Source organism: Teleopsis dalmanni, chromosome 1 (assembly GCF_002237135.1).
Source record: "Teleopsis dalmanni isolate 2A chromosome 1, ASM223713v2, whole genome shotgun sequence".
NCBI classification, from domain to species: Eukaryota; Metazoa; Arthropoda; class Insecta; order Diptera; family Diopsidae; genus Teleopsis; species Teleopsis dalmanni.
Genome location: NC_051846.1, coordinates 161565045 through 161576884, shown reverse-complemented (window position 1 = coordinate 161576884; position 11840 = coordinate 161565045). Strand labels below are relative to the sequence as shown.

General features: G+C 23.1%; 1 protein-coding gene across 1 annotated transcript in view; it reads right to left on the bottom strand.

Annotated features, from left to right (window-relative positions):
* Positions 1-11840, bottom strand: part of LOC119669713 (nuclear RNA export factor 1) — a 226599-nt gene that overhangs the window by 12264 nt on the left and 202495 nt on the right. The gene's annotated exons all lie outside the window — the stretch shown is intronic.

The window sequence follows — 11840 nt, the reverse complement described above, 5'->3', positions numbered from 1 at the left end:
TAGTCCAGACCTGGCACCGATCTATTCTGATTACTATCTATTCCTGTCCATTACGAACAATTTTTCTGGCAATAATTTCGCTTCAAGAGTATGTAGAGGCTTGTGAAAATCGACTATCACAATTTTTTGCCAATAGGGACGAGAACTTCTATGAGAGAGGCATAATAAAATTATCTTCAAAATGTCAACAAGATATCGAATAAAACGGCACATATTTGACCTAAATCGAATCATTCTAACTATGGTAAATAAGCCTTCAATTTTATGCAAATATAAAGGCTTTCTTTTTACTACACCTATTATATTATGGTTAAATGACACTTTCATGGATTACAGATACTCTTACGTATGAAGATTATAAAACTAACCTAGGGTTATTAACTTTCATAGTAAATATTATTTCAACACTTTGAACTACTTTATTATATATTTTATAAATGAAAGTTTACATGTCTGTTTATATAATTATTTTGTGTATAGAAGCACAAGTGTTAATGGCATTTTAATTTATTGCACTGAAACAACCGACATGCCGGTTCTAACCGGTATCTCAAGCTCCTCTGACGTTTTCAATTTAAATATATTAATGAAAATGACACTCTAGCGACGCAAATTTCAATTTCAATTAAAAAAACTGATGTTTTATCGAATTCATATGTTGAAAGCATATTGGCCGGGTTTTTTTCCATATTTCATATTTCTTTCAATAAATTTGAATTTCCTGCAACGTCTTTGTATACTCATAGTATCTCATGAGTCAGTCTCAAAGTTCAATTTATATTAATAATAATATCGGTTAAATTCAAATGATTTTATTTTATATATATATATATATATACGTCGCGTGAACTGGGCACGATTTATTTTTATAAATGATAAGACTGTTTACGTATTTTTCATTTTGACTGACTATCTTAATTATTGATACACGATCTATATAAAATAAAGATAAATTTAATACTTAAAACAGAGAAATTAAATTAATGGTGCCTGGTAAAAAAAAAATTATTGAGATAAAATTCAACAATTTTTAGCAATACACTTTAAATTAATTTTTTACAAATAAAATTCTTACTAACAAATTTCTTACCAATAAATTTTTTTTTTGTGATGATAGTGTTACAATATATATTAATAATGATTCATTGTGTTCATGAATATATAAGCTGTACCCTTCAGGCTGTGCGACGTTTCATAGAAAATAAATTATTCTATTTAAAAATTTATTAAGCTTCGACTTAAATTTTGAAATTTAAAACTTATAAGATAAGAATATACTTTAAGACATCAGTTAAGTAAGTTTAAATTCTCTACCCTGAAAACTTTATTAAAGTTCAAATCAACATTTTTAAACTCTGAGGTTGACTTGTAAAACCCACTGAAGTTGATAATCCGCAATACGTAAGAAACTTTAAGTTTTAAATTATAGAAATTAAACGACGTAAGTTGATAACATAACCCGCAAGTTTTATTTTGAAACCATCAAGTTTCTACTAAACTCAACAGTTTAAATTATAAATTCATTTAAGTTTGATATATATAAAAGCCCTCTTAGTTTTAAATTTAAACAAACATTTTCGACCGTGTGTTGTGTCAAAACAATCTCTCTATACTCTCTATAAGACTCTCTATACAGAACTGTTCCTTCAATGACATTTCACAACAGTATTCTTTAGCAATTTTTGTCTGCTAATCGATTTCCTTTCAACAATTTAAGTGTATTAATTTTACATAAAAGAGTGAATAGCTCTACAATTTTAAACACGGTTGCCACTTATTGTACTTTAGTACCAAAATTGGTACTTTTTTTTCCGTTTGGTACTCTGGTACTCATGTTCAAAAAATGGTACATTTTCGGCGACCCAACTTTATTGTGGATATTGTATTGTTTTATACTTTTTGTACATTTTATATAAATTGTATTTTCTTATAAAAAGACAATAGAAAAATTTTGGACCTTTTTTTACAGAAATGGTACCTTTTTAAACCAATTTTGGTACAGAAAAAAATTTTCAAGTGGCAACCGTGATTTTAAATGACTTTTTTTGTATGGAACCCCCGAAAGTATCTAACGAAATTAAGAATTTAATTGGATATCATACAACTTTGTAAGTACTAATGAATATGACAATTGGTTTGCGATTAACACACTCACCAGGAATGCAACGCCATTTTATATGTAGCTTCTGAGTTCTTTTATAAATGCGTGAAACATAAAATACTCTTCTTAATTTTAATAGAGAAAATTATATATAATCTCCCAACTTTAAATTACCATGATAAATACAATTAAATACTATCAAATACCATTACATTAAAACAAATTTAGAGAACATCAACCAAGTGTTTTAGGTACATATATATAGTACAGCATTAATTTAACTCAATGAGAATTACAATGAAGCAATACTTAACAAAAGAACAATATAATCAATGTATTTTAAAATACAAAAATAAGTCTGATTAGATTTATTTATTATATAATTTATAACATCTAAATCTCTGTATAGAATTAAAGACTCAAAATCTTAATATCCATTAATAATGCAAAACATAACATAATGTTTCGTAGGATGGCATAACATACACATATCACTTTCAAGCCATAAAAAAATAAAAGAAATATTAAAATAAGCACCAGATACCCGATTTTCTAATAGCTTTGTGTACATTACAGTTTAAATTTAATGAGAATTATAATAAGAAAATTCATAAAAATTGTTTTTCTACAGATTGAATTATGTATTTAAATATATAATCATAATACTTATTTAATTGAATTATTTATTTAATTTAAATGCATATTTTTAACTTATTTGTTAAGTTAGGTCATACTGGCAATTCGTATGGCACCCACTTAGGCATATTTTCCCATCATTGTGTTATCGTATATAGAAGAAACTTAGAGTTCATTTATTCGTTAAAAACTTAAGGATTTGAAAAACAATTCTATTACTTTCGTTCTATACACAATTTTGTTATTCTTAAGTAGCATTTTTAAAAATGTACGCTATTCCCGACTGCATATATCACCTCAAGGATAACTTATTTATTTTTTAATCTTTCTTGTATTATGAACCTAATCTCACATTTTTAAAGGGTGTTTGCTTGAGAAGTTGTTCAACTTCTTAGATACCATAAGGGACCTATTTTCATAAAATTTTTCTAACTTCTAGTGATATTTAAAAAATAGCAAAAAAAAATCTCTTGCAAATATTTTAATATAAATATTTATTTTTAAAAAAGTAGGTTCGGTTTTGTAAAAACTCTCTTCCCTTTCAAATAAGTTAAAGTAGAATTACAATTTAAACATAAAATTAAATAGTATTCAATAAGATGATTCGATTGTTTAATTTTAATGATAGTTCTTACATCCCTACGATTTTCTTTGTTTCATACTTCTATGGGATCTTCAGTTATATAGGCGTTATATTCGTATTATGATAGATTTTCCTTAAGTTTTGTAAAATTGTTAAGATATTAAGTACAGTTTATCTTATATTCCACAAACTATTAAACTCGTACAAATTTGTTTGTATATATAAAGCTATATTATATATATGTGTTATAATCCATTTCATACATTTCGATAACGTTTATAGATCAACAACTATTTTCTTTTAGAATTAGATATGTATATATGTATATATACATTTTCGTATTAGAAATATAATATGTTTACTTGATAACTAAACCACTATATTTTAATGTATTCTTTTAACTTTTATTAAATCCTTTTTTTTATATATGTCTTGTTTTATACTATAAAAACCAGAACATTAATTTAATTAATTTATTCTTGTTGCCCATAGTTTATATCAGATTATATATAAAGTACACATAAAACGCTAATTAACTTCTTGATGCCCATAGTACTCACCGAATTACATATAAAGTAAATAAATAACGCTTGCACCAACTACTAACATCAATGTTTACTTATTTTTAGTTTATATCTATTGGTGAATCTTATAATATCTATATCTTAGTTAATTTCAGTAAGGATTTTATGATATTAAATTTAAGCTTGACAGAATGTCTTTAGATCCTATAAACAATCATAATAACTTTTCTGTTTATATAAATTTAAATTATTAATAATGAAACTGTATGTAATATTTTTATATGAATCGACTATAAGTATTATACAGATTTAAAATTTATGACGAAACACGTCATAGTAGACAAAGTCAAGTAAATTGAAAAAATTTGTAATCAATTTTACTTAGTAATCCACTGACTATGGATAAGTACTGAATCACTTATAATTCACATTTCGATAATATACATATATGTATATGTACTCATATGAGTGGTTGAGGTACGTATAAAAATGCAAAAACAAAAACAGCTTTCTTTTGTAAAGTCCCAATGAATGTTTTGGAGTCATTTCATACGTTTTTCTATTTAAGAATTTAAATTATAAATGAATATTTACATATTTAAATTAAATTAAATTACTCAAAAATACACATACAATAAAGTGTATTGTATATGTATAAACTAATGTCAATATAATATATTATCAAATATAGAACTACTATTCAGAAAACTTTTCCAGAAATTTCTTTACTAAAATTTACTTTTAAAACTATTTGTTGATTTCTTTAAAATTTATTTCGACGATCACTTATACTAGTCAAATCTTTTTCTACGGAACACTCCACATGGGCCCTCCTTTAGGGGTTGGAAATACACTGTCTTGTAATCAATCAGCTTGGGTACGCTTTTAAACTCATAATAACTCACCTGAATGGTGTTACATCTTTAGCAAACATAATAAGCAATTACATTTTATTATATACACATGTTGGATAAATATCTTAACTGACGAAATCACATTGGAATCAAAATAATACGAATAAAAATCAAGTTTTTTTTAAATGATTTCAGTAAACTTGATATTTATTTTTATATATACTAGGATTTCATGCGCCTAAATGTCTTAACAACAATAACTCTTTTGAATTATCTATCTCAAATAACCAATATTTGTGTAACTTACTCCTCCCAGGCAACTTTGAGCGCATCGCATAGGTAACGGATGTCTCCGAGTGGAACTGCTTGTAGTAATACCAACAAACCCTCTCTCAATTGACCAATTTTTGTGTAACGGGCTTCTTCCAGGCAACTTTGAAGGCAATAAGCAACAAATGTCTCCAATTGGAAGTGTTTATAGTAATATCAACACACGCCGTGTCAGTCTAACCTAACCTGACCTCTTTTTCGCAATATCCTTATGCAGATAGTTTGAATAATATCCATGGTATATAATTTATATGATTTGAGTTTCTTTCACATTAAAAAAATAAGAGTGCTTAAGAATTTTTTTAAAAATTTTACTTTTCAAGAAGTATAGGTATATTACAGTTTGATCAATAAAAGCACAATAAATTATTTTATTATTAAAATTTTTAGTTATTTATAAGTAGTGGCATAGTAAGAATTTTACTTAGCGGGGATATAGTGGAAAATATTTTTGTTCAAATTTTTTTACAGTTTATTAAATGGGAATTAGAGAATGTGTCAAAAAGGGGTTTGCTTTATTCTAGTATGTCTGGAATATATAAGAATATTTTTTATGTCAGAGTTTTTTTGGAATTCACTAAATTAATTATAATGAAAATTAGAGAAATGTCCTAAAAAAAAACATTTATATTTGTATTTAAAAGTATATATTATTTATATACTCTTATTATATACTTATATATAATAATATATTTATATATAATAAGAGTAGCAGTTTTATTAAAATATCCACATATAGAAATATGTATAGATGTATATTATTCTAAAAACTAAACGTAACTCTTTTATTCATTTCTTTTCCCATAGTTTTTATTATCTAGGGATGGATACGCCACTGTTATTAACCCATTTAATGGCAGTGTCTCTAAGTGAGAGGTGAAATAACCATTTCCATTGCTTGCTTGCTAATATTTTTCTATAATATATACAAATATATATATATGTTACAAATTTCGTTATATATACCCTACATTTCTATATGATTTTTAACAATATAATTGTTTTGTTTTTATTTTTGCTTTCAGTGACATTTTGTGAAAGGTAAGTTTTACTGTTGCATGGCTTAGTTGGCATTTTGTTTTATTTCAGATAATAATAATATCCTTGAATAAAATTTAGACTATAGTTACTGTTGATAAATAAAAGGCAGGCCAAATTAAATTAGGGAGGCAAGAGAATACAAAAAAGGACTTAAGGTGAAAAAGGTGAAGGACTTAAATGTAGCAAAAATATAATATATACTATTTAATATATTAAATAACTATTTACTTATTGTTAATCTTACAAAGACTAAATACAATACATTGTGTACAACACCTCTCATCTGGATACATTACAATATTTATTCACTAAGTTTGAGTTCCACATATATAGTATGTACATATAGTATAATTACTTGGAAAATTATTATTTAAATATTTTTAAGCTTTAATCATAAAAGTTTTGTATAATCACGCTACATTTTAACTTAAACATAGCACGTATCTACCCGTTTATACATACCTGCCAACACACGAATGTATCTATGCCTTACAAAAAAATCGATAAATTTTTTATACAATATTAAAGCACGAGGAATTTAAGTAAGGCATTAAAGTTAATTACCTTACTTTCTTTTTTCTATGTTTAATAACAAACATATATACTTATACTAGCTCTGTATATATATTCTCAATTCTTAAAGTAATTAACTATGATTTAGTATTTTATGGAAAAAATAAAATTTATCAATCAATTAGAACAGTCACAGTGACAATAAAATCAATTACTGAAACTAAAATTTTCTTATATACATTATATCTAAAATAAGTACAATATATGTAACGAATCATGTGTTCAGAAAATAAATTGTTAACAAATTTTTCTAATTTAACTAATTTAGTTTCCCAAGAGTAAATCTAAGTAAATTGTTTATATATTTATATTTATTATATATAGAAAACCATTTATCACAATACTTCCGACTTAACAATTTACGTATGTTTGCATTAAGGTCGGAAGTAAAATGTTAGTTGTACTTAAAATTTTGAATAAATATATCAGTCCACAAAAATGTCAATTATTTTTCAAGAGAATCCTAGCTTCTCAGTTTAGAATCATCATCATCAGCGTTACAGCTCGAGGTGAGCTTTAGCTGAATCAACCAGCTTTCTTACTTCTGCTGCATGTTGTTTTAGACCTCCAGTTTTGGATACCAATTTTTTGATGTCGTCGGTCTCAATTTAAAATGTCCAATATAAAAGAAAAGACAACAAAAAAGTGTTTTGTGATGTCAAAAAAAAACTTGAAAACATATTAAACCTGTAATTTAAAAATAACAGCTTATTTTTCTATTATAATTAATAACTAATTAATATAATTAATTAATATAATTATATTAATTATCTAAAATTAATAGTACATGACCTATTAGCACCTGACTCGACTCAGTAAGATACATTTTTTAGTTACATGAATCAAAGCAATACTCGATAGATGGTTCTTTTCATAGAATTTAACAGCCCATAACACCTCAATATATGTCAAAATTTTAGTTTTGAAGAATTTTATGGGTTTAAAAAAGAAATTTCTATTCTCAGGCCTATCATCTATAACATATAACTTATTACCACAGCCTAGTATTTAAACTCTGGTAAATCTTCAACTAATTTGTCATATTTTAAAAAGCAATTACTATTAAATCTGACATTTGATCTTAATAGACTTCTTTTAGTACAACTTTAGGTGTAATAAATTGTTAGAGAGTTTGTTAGAGTGACTTTACGGTCCCTGAATTGAGTTTTGACCTATAAAAGTGGTGTTAAATGTCTGAATATCATCACTCAAAATGCTTTTATCGTGATAAATGCTTAGTACACAATAATACTCAGTTAAAAAATAAAGAGACGAGGCGTTATTCTTTTCAGCACATTGTGTTATTTTGACAGTGTATATATGTTATATATATTAGATATATATTATATGTACTAAGATTTATCGTTTCTCAAAAAGTTTAGTTTTATATTTATGATATTGTGTGACACAGACTGTTTTACGGATACTACCCATTTTGTTCGGCTTAGTTATTTGCAGTCTTGAAGTTTTCTGTCCAGCTACTGTTACAACCCTGGTTTGGTTCCTTTTAGTATTCCAGTCTACAGCTAACTGTCTGAGTAAGCTTTGTTGTTTTAATATTTTGACGCTGTCGTGATCTTTAGAGCACAATAACTCTTAAGGTAGTAGTGTTATATCTCCCATAAGAATATTTTAACCTCTTGTGAATTGGTATCGCTATTTTATAGAATCAACTTTGGATTCTACTGAAATTTTAAACTTCGAGGTCTCTTATTTCGTGTACAACAAAATGAATTTGTTTGCTGATAAATTACAAGTTTGTTGACCGATGTCAATACACTATCTATTACGTCACTGTTTGTAAAACCACCTCCTTCTATTTTATTAATTAGTGTACAAGTTTTTTTGTTTAATTTTGACACATTATCCAAAAAGAGTTTCACTCAAACTGATATACTATTACTACTACTACTACTACTACTTTAATTCTTGACTGCTAAGTGGAGTATATTAATTTAAACCTAACTTTCTTACGATCATTAACTGATATGCTAACTACTAATAAATGTTTTCAAATCCTTGAATTAAAAAATTCTAAGGATGGACCATTAACAAACCAACCTGTTAATAATATGACAACTAATACTGTACTGTAGTTTTTAAAAACAATATATTATATGAAATATACATAAGATCGTTTAACTGTTGGTAAGACGATTTGACATGCCCTGAACACATTCGACTACTTTTTTATATATAATATTATTGGATTAATTTTTGCTTAAGGCCACACGAGATGAATTTCACTGGTTGAAAACTCGTTTACAGTGAAGAGAGACGAAAAAGGAAAAAACTCTGACCACGTACTCAACTGTTTTAAAAGCTATTAATCATTTTAATCCCCAAAATTGGTTAAACTTTTCAAATAATTTATCAAAAATTATCATAAGTTTTTTTTTAATTTTATACCAAAAATTAAACATTAAATAAAACTCAAATTTAATGGGTAAATAAAATATTTTATTTTCAATTTTAAACTTACATCAATAACAAAATATAAATATATATTTATCTTATAATATTAATAGTAATATATAGATTAATATATTATGATATATACTTAAATTTAATATGTGTAAATGAATATGTTTTATGCTTTATGTATACTTTATATATAAGCAGCAACAATATAAGAACGGAAAATTAAATTTCTAAATTGAAAATATTAAATTTAAAGATCAACATCACATTATTTTAATTATAATTCAAAAAAAGTATGAGCTCTAGCAGATTATTTCAATGTTTTTTTTTTTGTTTTTTATTTTATATGAATATTTTTATATATTTGATGATATATTAGTTATAGTGTGAAATATATATTATTTCGAGAAATGTTATTGAAACTATTAACTTTAAACTTATAACAAAAAAAATTTAATTATTTTATATATAAAATGAATTTTATATTAACTTATCGATGCCAACAAGCATCAGTATTGAATAAAACACTTCTTACAATATAATTTAATAAAAAAAAAACAGGCACAATATTATTCACAAATTAGGCTTAATTTTTATTATAATACTAGTTGTGTTTTTATATATAAAATATTTTCACATTATATACATATATTCTACATTTAAGAAAACTTCAAAATTTCGGTTATGCATAACAATAACAACCTTAACTGGCAGTCAAAACATTGGTTCAAATTTTTCTAGTTATTATTGGTTTATTTTTGTTTTGGAAGCCTTTATTAGTAACTAACAATATATATATACAAATATATATAGCATATATGTGAATCTTTTTTTTTTGAATTTTGCTATGCATTATTACTTAGATTTTTAGACTGTGACTTAAAGCAACTTAAGAAAGAAAGAAAAAAAAACAATTTTGTGGCAATAATTTTTTTTGTGTTGTAATTATTTGTTGTAATTAATTATTTAAATTAATTTTTAAAAAGTTAAAAAAAAAAAGTTTAAGATGTGAAACCAAATGATCAATTAACAATAAATTTTTGAAAATAAACTAAAACTGTTTTGAAAATGCTACAATATTATATAAAAAAATATAAAAAAATATAAATAAAATTTAATCAATTATAAATATTTTTTAAATTTTTTAAATAAAAATTGATCAAAAAATATACGGAATAAAATAACAAATAAATTATGTTAATAAAACTTATAAAAAATAATTACAAAGATGAAAATAATAATAAAAATTATAATAAAAATTATAATAAAAATAATAATAATAATAAAAATAATAATAATAATAAAAATAATACTAATAATAAAAATAATAATAATAATAAAAATAATAATAATAATAAAAATAATAATAATAATAAAAATAATAAAAAAAATAATAATAAAAAAAAATTTTTAAAAGAGAATAAAAGTTATAGTTAACAGAAAATTTAATTAATTTAAAGCTCAATAAATACAAAATATAATATATATAAAATTAATATATAAAATTTTTTTTTATTTATATAAATTATAAATAAATAAAGAATATAAATATAGATATAAATATAGAATATATATTTTCCATATAAATACAGAAAATGAATGCAATGAAAAGTACAATAAATAAATGTATAATATTTATAGTTATACAATAACGAAATAAATATATATATATAAGTACATAAACTTATACATAATTATATATTTATGTAAAAGTTAAAAAAAAGTTAAAGAGTAAAGAATAAGATATATGAAACATATAATAGTTAAATAATATACCAAATAAAAAATGAAATTAACAAAATATATTTAAAAAAGAAAATATTACATGAAAAAAGATATTAAATGTTATATAAAACAAGTTTTAAATAACAAAATATTATGTATAAAAATAATACAAAAAATTTTGTGCTAAAACATCAGTGTTATTGAGAAATAATTTTAAATGAAAGAGATGATAAATAAAAGAAAAATTAAAAATAAAATTAAAAAAAAAATATATTAAAATTAATTTGTTAAAAATATATACTTTATGCAAAAAATTTAAAAAAAAATATATTGATATGTATCGAGTTTATGATAAATCTTGTAAAAATAATTAATTGTAACAAAAACTAAATATTAAAAACAACACATTTATTGAAAAAATTATTATAATATAAATAACATTATAAGAAAATATAATATAAAATTATATTTATATTAAAATGTATATAAAATTATATTTATATTAAAATGTGATTTTAAATTATATTTGTATTATATTTTGGACTATATTATATTATAATATATTCATTTTATTCATATGTAAATATAACTTTAATTTATATTTATATAAAAATATAATTTTAAATTATATTTATATTAATTTTTATTAAATTTTAAATTGTTCACATAAGCTTTAATATAAATAATTTATTTGTTTTTTCTATTGCAGTGTGTTTTTTTATTTTATTTATATCTTTAATAAATTTTTATAATTATAATAGATTAATTATAGATCTCATAGTCACAGCTTTAAGTCGTTGTCTTGTAATATTTGATTTCAAAGAATTTCTTTAATGGAATATGTATAATTTTTAATATGATATATAAACATTACATTGATATTTAATCTCTTAAAATTAAAAACGATATAAGAATTACAAAAAAAAAAAAGTAAAATAACTTATGCACTGCATTTTGTTAAGGTACAACATTGATATAAGCGAATAATATATTGTAATGACCTTCAGCGGTCGGTCTCAATAAATAAATTATATAAACGATATATAAAATGA